The sequence below is a fragment of the Triticum aestivum genome, chromosome 3D (genome assembly GCF_018294505.1).
Source record: "Triticum aestivum cultivar Chinese Spring chromosome 3D, IWGSC CS RefSeq v2.1, whole genome shotgun sequence".
In the NCBI taxonomy this organism is placed as follows: domain Eukaryota; kingdom Viridiplantae; phylum Streptophyta; class Magnoliopsida; order Poales; family Poaceae; genus Triticum; species Triticum aestivum.
Genome location: NC_057802.1, coordinates 168,581,134 through 168,593,199, shown reverse-complemented (window position 1 = coordinate 168,593,199; position 12,066 = coordinate 168,581,134).

Below are 12,066 nucleotides of genomic sequence, written 5' to 3'. Positions count from 1 at the left end.
GTATGGCTGCGGCCACAGACTGCAGATGTGCTGGCGCGGCGGACCATGAGGTGGCCTGACGTGTGGATACCTTTGGCTACGACTGTCGTAGTTCTGGTCTCCAGAGAGCACGGTCGGCGCATCGGATGCATGGTGCGGCTCGAAACCATGTTGGTTCTTGGCGTCGGGCAGCGCTCTATTGTTTCTTGCGCTCGACAGGGCACAGCAACTCGCGCTGCATTCGGTGGCCATGTGTTGGACGACCGTTGGTGGATCTGGCTATTCGTGATGGAGCTTAGCCGCCGGTGGTCTCCGCGAGGTGCTGATGGCTGTTGCGGGTCTTGGGGCTTCTTTGTCGGTGGCAGCTTTGATGGTGGTGGTGATTGGTGGGCTTGTCGGAGCTTGTGCAAGATGATGTGCGGCTGAGGTGGTGTTGGAGCTTGGGTGAAGACCCTGTCTCGGCTTTTGTGTTGTGACTAGTGATGGCGGCGGCTGTGACCATCATTGACCTTCCTGGAGGTATAACTGTTTTGCTCTTGCACCAATCCCATGCGGATCCGGCCATCACGACCACTTCGTGGGAAACCCTTGATCTTGTGTGACTGTGGCGATGCCTTGGTGCTGTATTCTGCTCAGGGGCTTCGTCTTGGGAGTTCGGCATCGGCAAGCGGGACCGATGGATGACGAGGTTGTGGTGTCTAGGCTTATGTGGCAACGATGATGGAGGTAACCATGTTAATGACGCGACAATTCTTGTTGTAGTCGACTCCTCTCTGACGTGTCCGCGGGATTGCCTCAGTTTGTTTTTCACCCTGAAGTCAAAGTTACGGCGGCGGGGCCATGTGGTGTGCATGGTTTGTCCTTCGTAGTTCTCCGTCAAGTTTGGAGTTGCGTCTAGAACTATCGGAGGGCGTGCGAAGCTGTGTCTCCATTGGATTCCACGGCATTCCGTCGATGCTAGTCTTTGGAGGATCTGTTTGCATCCGGTTTTCGTTCGGTTTTGTTTGGGTGTTTACAGATTTAATCCTTCTGATCTACGAGTTTCTTCATCGATGATAGTTGCTGCTCGGGTGTGTTGGTCCAATGGGCATTGGCACGACGACTTCCCGATTGTCAACTACAACAAGATTTTCCAGGCTACAGCGAGTAAGGCCAGTGATGGCGACGCGCCTTCGGCTCGCTCGAGTGCTTGTAGTAGTCGCTAGATGGTCCACTGACCTAGTTGTAACTTTTATTACCTCTGTTGTTTTTCGTACTATCATGATTGAAGATGAATGGATCGATAGTTTCTCACGCAAAAAAAGTTTGGAGTTGCGTTGTCTGGTTGCCACAATTACATTTTATGGGAACCTAAAAATAATTACTTTCTATATACTTTGTTTTTTTACTGAATACGTGTGGTATGTATATTAATTTTTATATAACATTCTTTTTTCAGGCAGGACCAAAGAACCATTTCACCTCGTGCCATTATTTCCCTCTTGCCCCTGAGCAAATTTTACAGCCCATCTTCTATCGGCCATGTGCCCACGTCCTCCCATCCCTCGCCCCTTTTCCCTCTGATGAAACCTCCCACGACGCATCTTCTCTTCTCGCTTCCTCGCCGCCATGCGCCAACCCCGCTATCAGCCGTCAATCCGCCTGCGTACTTCCACCCTCTAACCCTCGTCGCCCTCCCTAGTCCAGTAATGTCACCCGCTCCCTTCAACTCCCGTATAGGTCTTCGTGGCCCTCATATCTGGCAGCCCTCAGCCACGACGCTGCCGGATCAGGCCGGCTTGGCCTCGTCGCCCCAACCAATAGGTGCTCGATGCCTCTCCTCAGGACCGCAGCGGTATTCTTCGTCGGCTCTCTATCCCTCCACCTCCTGCGCCTTGTATCGGCCTTCTGCCCTTTCTTGAAGCTCCTCCTCATCCAAGTGGTCACCTGACGTTGCCGAGTGGACCACGCTCACTCGCGCATTCGCCCGCCAGTACTTTGGTCGCCACCTCCTTCGCACAATTCATCGAGCAGGTCATCTGTGTGGCGTATGTGTTATGTTGTAATGGATGGTGGGCTTTTTTCTGGTGGTTGGGGTGCAGGATTTGCTCGTGTGTTTCAAGTTGAATACTGGGTAGATGGAGGAGATGTGCCACGGCAGGCTACTGTGGTGGTGAGATTCAGGTTGTACATCGAGGCCAATGGCCATGGTTGTTTGCATGTTTGTTTAGGTCTATTTTTTATATGGTTGTTGAAAAACAAAGCCAAGCCTATTAGTTTTGAAAGTAAAGTAAGCCTATGTGTTAAAAATAGTTTCATTAACTAGCGAATGGACATTTGGTGCCAGTGAGGTGAGCTAGCGGACTTGTGTTGATGCATATATGTTTGGCCAAGGCTAGCTAATTGCAGCAGTTGGCACTATAGTACAGAGAAGAGACACTGTGTCAGCGTGTGTAATCATGATCGGGATGTATACTTCATACTACTGTATAGCTTAACTAGCAGTCCCTGCCAAACAAACCAATTAACATTGAAGAGGCCCTCCATTCATGGAGTACGTACATTCCTGGTTACTTTTCCTTCAGTTTGGGTTTGTAGATATAATTGTAAGTTTTAAAATCTCGCTTTTGGTTTTCTTCGCAGTATTTTGTAGTTCTGGAACATTTAACTCATGTGCCTAAGGTTGGTGCAGCCACTGTCATGTTAACATCATGTCCCGTGTGTTCTTTCTCAAATATGTAGAGTAGGGGCTTCTTGTTATACATAAATGCACTATGCTATCATGCAGGTCTAAGTCGGGCCTACCTGAAGAGCAAGAATATAAAGCTTTTGAGCTTAGGCACATGACTCAAGCCCCCAGAATCCGATGGTCTACTGAGCCAGTTTTATGCTGGGCGAGGAAGGGTGGAACAGTGAACCTTGCCACACAACGGCACCCCCTTCGCCTGATGACCTTTTCCAATCACGATGACCTCCCGTCGCTGCTGAAGGTATTTTGTTTCTTCTCTTTTCATCTGCAGACTGCAGAGTATCTTGTTTGTGTTCAATTCTAATAAAAAAACTAGATGTTCTAATCAAAGCAGTACTGCAATCATGCAACATTTACTTGTTGCAGTATTACGTTTATCTGTTTCTGGATGAGATACTTTCAAAGTTGATTTATAGTGACAATGCGAGAGTTGTAGATAATTTTCTGTACTTCCAGTGTACTTGATTATTAATTCTTAGTATAAGAGTATCTAAGGGGCACAATTGGCTTGAACTCATATAGGCAGAGATGTTGCTATAATTAATACAGTCAAATCATTTGCACAGAGAAAAATACTTCAACATTAGACAATATGATTAGACAATATGCCAGGCGTCCTCCTTTCTAGCTTTTGGCTTTCCCTGTACTAGCTTTGCTCTTTGGGTCCTCAGCTTTTGAGACCTTGATACTTTTGAGAATGTACGACAAGCTTGGTTTCATTATAGCAATCTTGGTCTAACCATAGCACATGTTTCTGGACATAGGATTGTTACAGTGAATTAGAATAATGTCATGTGCTTTGAATTATATGGATGTTACAAGTAATTCGAAAGCATGATGTGATCTGAACTGCTGCAAACTTATAATGAAACTGAAATCAGTGTGGTTTATTGGTAGATTATTCCTTTTGTACACAGAGCAATGTGTAGTACTGTCTATCATTTGGAGTGTGTTCCTGCTGATTCATATTACCCTGAAAATTGCATGTGAAGGAGCAAAAGATGAATACGTAGTTATATTGTTAGATAGCAGCCAACCAGTCAATTAGAACATCTAAGTTTTTTTAACAGTATCCACAATTAAATTTCAACTGTATTGCATCATATTTAATCCCCCTTACAACTTATCTAATCATTTCTTAGGAATTGGAAACAGTACTCGAGGAATTGTGATATATGGAAAGGGGGGTGATGTCTATGGAAATGATCGTTGAGCGTTATGATACATATGGTGCGAATCTAATGTCTTTCGTCAAGACATGCAACAAAGTGAAGTTATGAAGTTCTGGTCAATTTAGCTTATTCATAATGCTTGGACCATTAGATCTTAGTTACTATTTTGTTTTGCATTTCAAACTTCCTAGATAGATCACAGTGATCAATGTAATTTTGATGCTACTCTTCTGATATTATGAATGGTGTGCTAAATATAATAGTTTATGTTTCTTGGTCGTATGTGGGTTGTGCAATTATGAGATATATTTGAAATGGAAAGCAATCCTTGAAGGGTGACTAATAATGGCCTACCATGGAACAAGCATCACAGCTACACAATATGCCAATGGAAACTTCACACCATCGGTGAATCTATGTATTGAGGGTGTCGTTTGGCCTCTCAACTAAAGGAATCCCCGTAGGGGTTTATACACAGTCAGTGGTCATACTAGTTGACAGTTTGGTCCTCCTCTCGGCTATAATGAACCCCGAGGGTCAAATATATACCGTCAACTATTACAAAAGTCGAAGGCAAGTCATAACTGTCAGAAAATAAATACCCGACGGGGAACCCTCAGCTATAAGCGTCGTCAAGTTTCTGTGAGCCGTCTGGTGACTGAAACATGTCCGACGGCTCACCGTCGGCTAATTACCGTTGAAGAAGGTATTACCCTACAGTACCGTCGGCTATTACGGTAATGGCCGACCAAGCATAGCCAATGGTGTACCGTCGGTTATACAGAAATCCGACGGTGAGCAAAAATATCCGACGGTAATTTGACCCTCGGATATAGTGGGAAATCTAGTAGTGCTGGTGCGGATCATACTCTGGTTGACCTACGAGGTTCAGTAGTAACTTGATCTGAAGTTACATGATCATCATCATTAGCTTCCTCACTAATTGGTGTAGAAGTCACAGGAACAGATTTCTGTGATGAACTACTTTCCAATAAGGGAGCAGGTACAGTTACCTCATCAAGTTCTACTTTCCTCCCACTCACTTCTTTCGAGAGAAACTCCTTCTCTAGAAAGGATCCATTCTTAGCAACGAATGTCTTGCCTTTGGATCTGTGATAGAAGGTGTACCCAACTGTCTCCTTTGGGTATCCTATGAAGACACATTTCTCCGATTTGGGTTTGAGTTTATCAGGATGAAACTTTTTCACATAAGCATTACAACCCCAAACTTTAAGAAATGACAACTTTGGTTTCTTGCCAAACCACAGTTCATATGTTGTCGTCTCAACGTATTTAGATGGTGCCCTATTTAACGTGAATGCAGCTGTCTCTAATGCATAACCCCAAAACGATAGTGGTAAATCGGTAAGAGACATCATAGATTGCACCATATCTAATAAAGTACGGTTATGATGTTCGGACACACCATTACGCTGTGGTGTTCTAGGTGAAGACCAAACTCGTAACTCGAATATTCTCCTCCATGATCAGATCGTAGAAACTTTATTTTCTTGTTACGATGATTTTCCACTTCACTCTGAAATTATATGAACTTTTCAAATGTCTCAGACTTATGTTTCATCAAGTAGATATACCCATATCTGCTCAAATCATCTGTGAAGGTCAGAAAATAATGATACCCGCCGCGAGCCTCAACACTCATCGGATCGCATACATCAGTATGTATTATTTCTAATAAGTCAGTTGCTCGTTCCATTGTTCCAGAGAACTGAGTCTTAGTCATCTTGCCCATAAGGCAGGGTTCACAAGCATCAAGTGATTCATAATCAAGTGATTCCAAAATCCCATCAGCATGGAGTTTCTTCATGCGCTTTACACCAATATGACCTAAACGGCAGTGCCACAAATAAGTTGCACTATCATTATTAACTTTGCATCTTTTGGCTTCAGTATTATGAATATGTGTATCACTACGATCGAGATCCAACAAACCATTTTCATTGGGTGTATGACCATAGAAGGTTTTATTCATGTAAATAGAACAAAAATTATTCTCTAACTTAAATGAATAACCGTATTGCAATAAACATGATCAAATCATATTCATGCTCAACGCAAACACCAAATAACACTTATTCATGTTCAACACTAATCCTGAAAGTATAGGGAGTGTGCGATGATGATCATATCAATCTTGGAACTACTTCCAACACGCATCGTCACCTCGCCCTTAACTAGTTTTTGTTCATTCTGCAACTCCCGTTTCGAGTTACTACTCTTAGCAAATGAACCAGTATCAAATGCCGAGGGGTTGCTATAAACACTAGTAAAGTACACATCAATAACATGTATATCCAATATACCTTTGTTCACTTTGCCATCCTTCTTATCCGCCAAGTATCTAGGGCAGTTCCACTTCCAGTGACCATTTCCTTTGCAGTAGAAGCACTCAGTTTCAGGCTTGGGTCTAGCTTTGGGCTTCTTCATAGGAGCAGCAACTTGCTTGCCGTTCTTTTTGAAGTTCCCCTTCTTCCCTTTGCCCTTTTCTTGAAACTAGTGGTCTTGTCATGGTTTTGTCACGGCAGATGTCCTAGAGAAAGGACTTAGTCATGGAGCCATCGCGACGGGTTAGCTTAAAGGGGTTAAAGCGGACAAGGGACGCAGAGAGTTTATACTGGTTCGGCCCCTTGCGGTGAAGCTAAAGGCCTAGTCTAGTTGTTGTGGAATTGCTAGGGTTTCGATGACCAGGGAGCAAATTCGTTGTGCCTGGTTCTCGAGTTGTTGTTTGTTGTCCCTAAGCCGCCGCCGGGTCGTCCCCTTATATACATGGGTTGACGCCCGTCGGTTTACAGGATCCCAAGGCCGGCTCATAATCGTGTCCGGCCCGGTGTCTACTCTTCCTACCTTACAACACAAGTTACATATCAATGTCGGTTTATATCTACAGGCCTTAATCTGCCTTTGGGCCCTGGGCCTTCATAAACCGCCACCGTCTTTGTTTTCATGGGCTTCAAATATGATAACTCATTATGGGGATAACCCGGCCTCTCCAAGCCGGTTTACGCCCAGCAGTAATATCCCCAACATTAGGCCCCAGATTGATTTGAACTGGTTCATGTCAATCTTCAACACTTGAGAAAAATTCTTCCTTCAACATCTTCGCATAAATCTTGTAAACCGCCATGATGTCATCTTCCAGTATCATGATAAACCGCCACGACGTCACCTGTTATTAAAAATTGCATATAACTCACCTTTATTAATGAGCCTCTGACAATCGAGGCGACAGCTCTCACTACAAAAAAAGACACATCCGTGACATTTTGGGCCAAACGAATTTTTTTCTGTCATACTTATGACACTTCTATGATGATAATTGTGACAAAACACGGTATCATCATAGATGTGGTGGGGTCCTACTTCTATGACAAAAAATCATGACAGAAAATGGGCTTTTCGTCCTGGGCGGGCCGAAGACGCAGCTGCGTGACATTCTTTGGGCCGTCCATGACGGAAAAAACCGTGGTAGAAGCGAGGGCGAGGAAAATATCAGGGTGTCCCGGTTACGGTGGGTGGTCGGGGCCGAGCGATGCGCGTTTCTCTCGTACACGCACGCGCGTGGGTGCGAGGCGTTGGGCTCTAACTGAACCCGAGCGATTGCACTGCAGGCTACGCGTTATTGAACCCGAGCGATCGATCGATGGCTGTTAACTGAAGCCGATCGAGCGATTCCTTCACTACTGCTGCTAACTGAAGCCGATCAATGCTGCCTCTGGATGAACAGTGAGCGTTGCTGGGGGGGTTTGGATGAACAGTTCCCGGTGGGGGTGGATGAACAGGACCCCGTGGCGTTGCCTCTGGATGAACAGTGAGCGTTGCTGGGGGTTTGGATGAACAGTTCCCGGTGGGGGTGGATGAACAGGACCCCAATCGTTCGAGCCGGTTGGGGCTGGATGAACAGGACCCCGTGGAGGGCAGGATGAACAGTAGATGGTGGAGGGCAGGATGAACATCAGCCCGTGGAGGGGTGGTTGAACAGGATCCCGTGGAGAGGGCTGGTTGAACAGTAGCCGGTGGAGTAGCGCGCGGTGGAGGCTGGATGAACATGAGCCCGTGGATGAACAGTCGCAGGTGGACGCTCGAGGAGGTCGACGGTGGATGAACAGTAGCCCGTGGAGGCTGGAGGGGGTCGACGGTGGAGATGAACAGTATCCCGTGGAGTCCCGTTTTTCGGTACGCCACACCCCTCTCGATGAACAGGACTCCAGTTTGGACCGTAGCGCTCCAACACAAGCCCGTTTCGTCCGTTTTGCGGTACGCCAGACCCCTCCCGATCAACAGGACCCCCGTTTCGATCGTAGGAGGTCCGTTTCCTCCGTTTTGCGGTATGCCAGACCCCTCTCGATGAAAAGGATCCCGTTTCGAACATGGCCGGTCGAACACAAGGCCGTTTCCTCCGTTCTGCGGTACGCCAGGCCTCGTTTCCATCGGCTGTTCTGTCCAAGCCCTCCCGATGAACACGACGACGCATTCCGTTCCAACCCAGCCGGTTGGCTCCCCATGAACACGATGATGACGCTGTTTCTCTGTTTCGACCAGCCATGTACAAGAGCCCTGGCCGTACGTATGCGCGAGTAGGCGTTCGAGACCCTGCCCGTATGTACGTACGTGGCCGTATTTTCTTTCTTGCACACTGGCCGCTGTACGTATGTGTACATGCTACGTGCGCGCCTCTACTGCGACACGTGCGCGCCTCTACATCGACTAGTATGTAAGTACACGTTCGCGACCAGAATGACAACGCTACGTACGCTTCGACCAGGTGGGTCCCGACTGTCAGGCATTTCCTTGGCTGCGAAGATGTAGCAGGTGGGTCCGAGCAGTCTGGGGGGCGAATCATTTTTTTTGCCCGGACACACTTCCTTGCGTGCGAAGATGTAGCTGGTGGGTCCCAGCAGTCAGGGGGAAATGTTTTTTTGCGAAATACGGTGGCCCGTCCGGTGGGTCCCTGCTGTCAGGTGGAGGAATAATTATTTTGCACGTAATAAGGAGGCACTTGCTGCGGCCGTGGACCCAGCTGTCAGCTTCTCCTCGTACAGTCCATGTCCGATGGAAGCCGTTCCTTGACCACGCCGCACCGAGAGCACCAGGGCGGTGGACGACGACGAGGCGTAGGAAGGGGACGACGCGGAGCCGGGGAAGACGCGGCAATGGAAGCCCGCGCGGAGAGGAGTACGAGGGTTCACTAGTTCGACTGCGGTGTGAGGCTTCCGTCGCGGCAGGGCCTGGCCAGCGGTGGGAATAGTAGGGGGCGGTGAGGCCTCCGCGGCAGCACAGCCGGCCACGGGAGGCAGGAGCATGCGGCACGACCGGCGCTGCTTTGGGCGGCTGGAGCAAGAAGAGCAGAGGTTGAAGAAGCACTCCTACGGTCACTGGAGCTAGAATCGTTCATATTGACTAAGTTGACAAAGCCCTCCGTCCCCGTCAACTTAGTAGGCCCACAAGTTAGCCTCCCACTGTGGTGGGTCCTAGCTGGCAGGGGGTATTCATTTTTTGTGCACAATAAGGAGGCACTTCCTTGCGTGCGAAGATATAGTTGGTGGGTCCGACCTATCAGCGGAGGGAACATTTTTTTCCCAAAATATAGAGGCCCTTCCAGCGGGTCCCAAATGTCAGGTGGAGGAATCATTATTTTGCGCGTAATAAGGAGGCATTTCCTTGTGTGCGGCCGTGGACCCAGCTGTCAGCCTCTCCACGTACAGTCCACTTCCGATGGATGTCGTTCGTTGACCACGCCGCGCCGAGAGCACCAGGGCGGTGGACGACGGCGAGGCCTACGAAGGGAACGACACAGAGCCGGGGAAGACACAGCAGTGGCTGCCCACGCGGAGGAGAGTACGAGGGTTGACTGGTTCGGCTGCCGTCGCCGGAAAATAACAGGAGGTGTAGGTGAGTAGAGGGATAGACAGGCCAGGGATGCGAGTATATGATGGGGCCGTGAGGCCTGCCCGGCAGCACAGCTGGGCCCGGGAGGCGGGAGGAGACGGTTCCAACGGTGCTGGTTTGGGCGGCTGGGGCAGGAAGATCAGAGAGACTGAAGAAGCACGATTGCCGTTAGATTGACATCTAACGGTCTAACGCTAGTAGAGTCGATTGTTGACTAAGTTTATTTTTTGATAAACCTTGTGTACACATGAACTTAGTAGGCCCACAAGTCAGCCTCCAAATCTGTGGCAGACAACATAGAGCCCATTTGCTATTTTTTTAATAATTTGCAGCCCATTTGCTAATTCTTAAGTAATTTATTACAGCCCATTTTCTGCCCAGGACCACGGTCAAAAAGTTCAACCTTATTTTGCATATTTCGGTGGAGTCCGAACCTTTGTAATCCCGAAATGCTAAACATTTTTTAAGAACTTATTGATTTGCCAAAAAAATTGTTTTGTTTTTGTAAGCAAATAAGACGTGGGACAATTGAGTTGGTTTAAGGGAAAACCAGTGGTAAAAAAATCAGCGCTGGGAGGGAAAACAACAACAAAAATAAGGATGTAAATATGAAAAGTGAATTTTATGTATTTTCAATATAATGATACGTGTATATGAACTAGTAAAACTATAGGTAGAGATTAGAAAACGGATGTAGGACATGCGTTTCAAGAGGAAAATATAAATGGGATGTGTGTTTGATTCCGTAAAAAAAAGTGCCTGCGGATGTTGTAAGACAAAATATAACTAACGCTGGCGGGCCAGAGGCCAGTAGATACCTGCTGGATCTTTGTGCCCCGTTGTCGTCATGGGCTGGGCCTGTTAAAAACAAACCAAGCCTGGGCAATCTACAGCCCAGTTGAAACTTGCTCGACCTGAAAAAACAATATACGTGCTCAATAAACGAGAGAATTCTGCAAGTACAGACTGATAACTAGGATGCAGCAGGGATATTGTTTTTTTCATCGTGATAATAAGAGCATGCACTTGTTTCGAAAAATTTGGAGAACTGGGAATTCGAACTGCAGGTGCTTATGCTACCCATCAAATAAAAATCAGGTGCCTGAAAATTCGTTTCGAAACAAATGAATCAGCTTTATATCCACGTCGACCCTCGGCATGATGGTTGGAAGCAAATGCCAAGTTCATACCAAAAGATCGTTAACAACAATACCAACTTGCGGACGACAAGGTAGTACAAGTACCAATACCAAACTAACTTATAATCTTTTTACTCCTGGCCCTAGTGTTCGTCTGGTAGAAAATCTTGCAGAGGACCAGCTCCCGCTCCTTCTCTTGCTCCAGGTCCCCGAGATGGTACTGGTGCATCACCTAGTTGGTCCTTTGTTGGTCGAAGTTCTTGTTGGTGTGCAGCACCAGAACCTTTTTGCTGCCCATCTGCCGGCCGTTGACCATCACCGGCAAGGTATTGCCGGTGTTGTGCCACATCGCGTGCATGCCACACTCCGACTGTATCTTGCGACGCGTCCACGTGCCCCTTTTGAATGCCCTGGAATTGCGTTGGAAGAAATGCTTGCTTAGGCCACTCAGTGTGATACCTGTAGTATTGTCGAATACAGGTTTTAGTGTATGTAGTTGGCATTTTCATAACATCTTTGGCATGTTGCAGTCACTTGTTTCGCTTTTTATTAACTATCAAATTGTAATTGCTTCACCAGGTCTGCGTCTAAAAAGAAAAATAGAGGTATAAACAAAGGAATATGTTTGTGCAAGTAAACGGCCGATTGGTGTCTTACCTGGAAATTTCTCAGGATGGGTGTAGCATATGCCGTGATCGCTGTCAATGGTTGGTATGAACAAATCGATGAGAGGGTGAGATCTCGCGCTGTCAGCACTCACTTTGGCCTCAAGGTGCTCGATCAACTCCTGATCCGTGGGATCGCACTTGACGCTAGCCGTCATCACCGACCAATCCTTCTTTGACTTGCATGGGTTAATTCCAGTTATATGGTACTCAATATATAATCAATCGACTGTTTTAAGTGAATGATGAAAAATTTTGACAGATAAGTGGTGCTCCAAATCGGAAGTCCAGAATACCCGAACACGCCGCCGGGATTCTTGTGTCACCTCACGCGCAGCGTGTTGTCACGTCAATTCAATGTGCGGACATGATGAATAATTTGACCGACGTATACTAGTACTGCTACTGTACTACTTACTAGTCGTATTTAGTGTCACATTTTAACCATAGGTTAGTACGCACTTAAAGCCTAACTT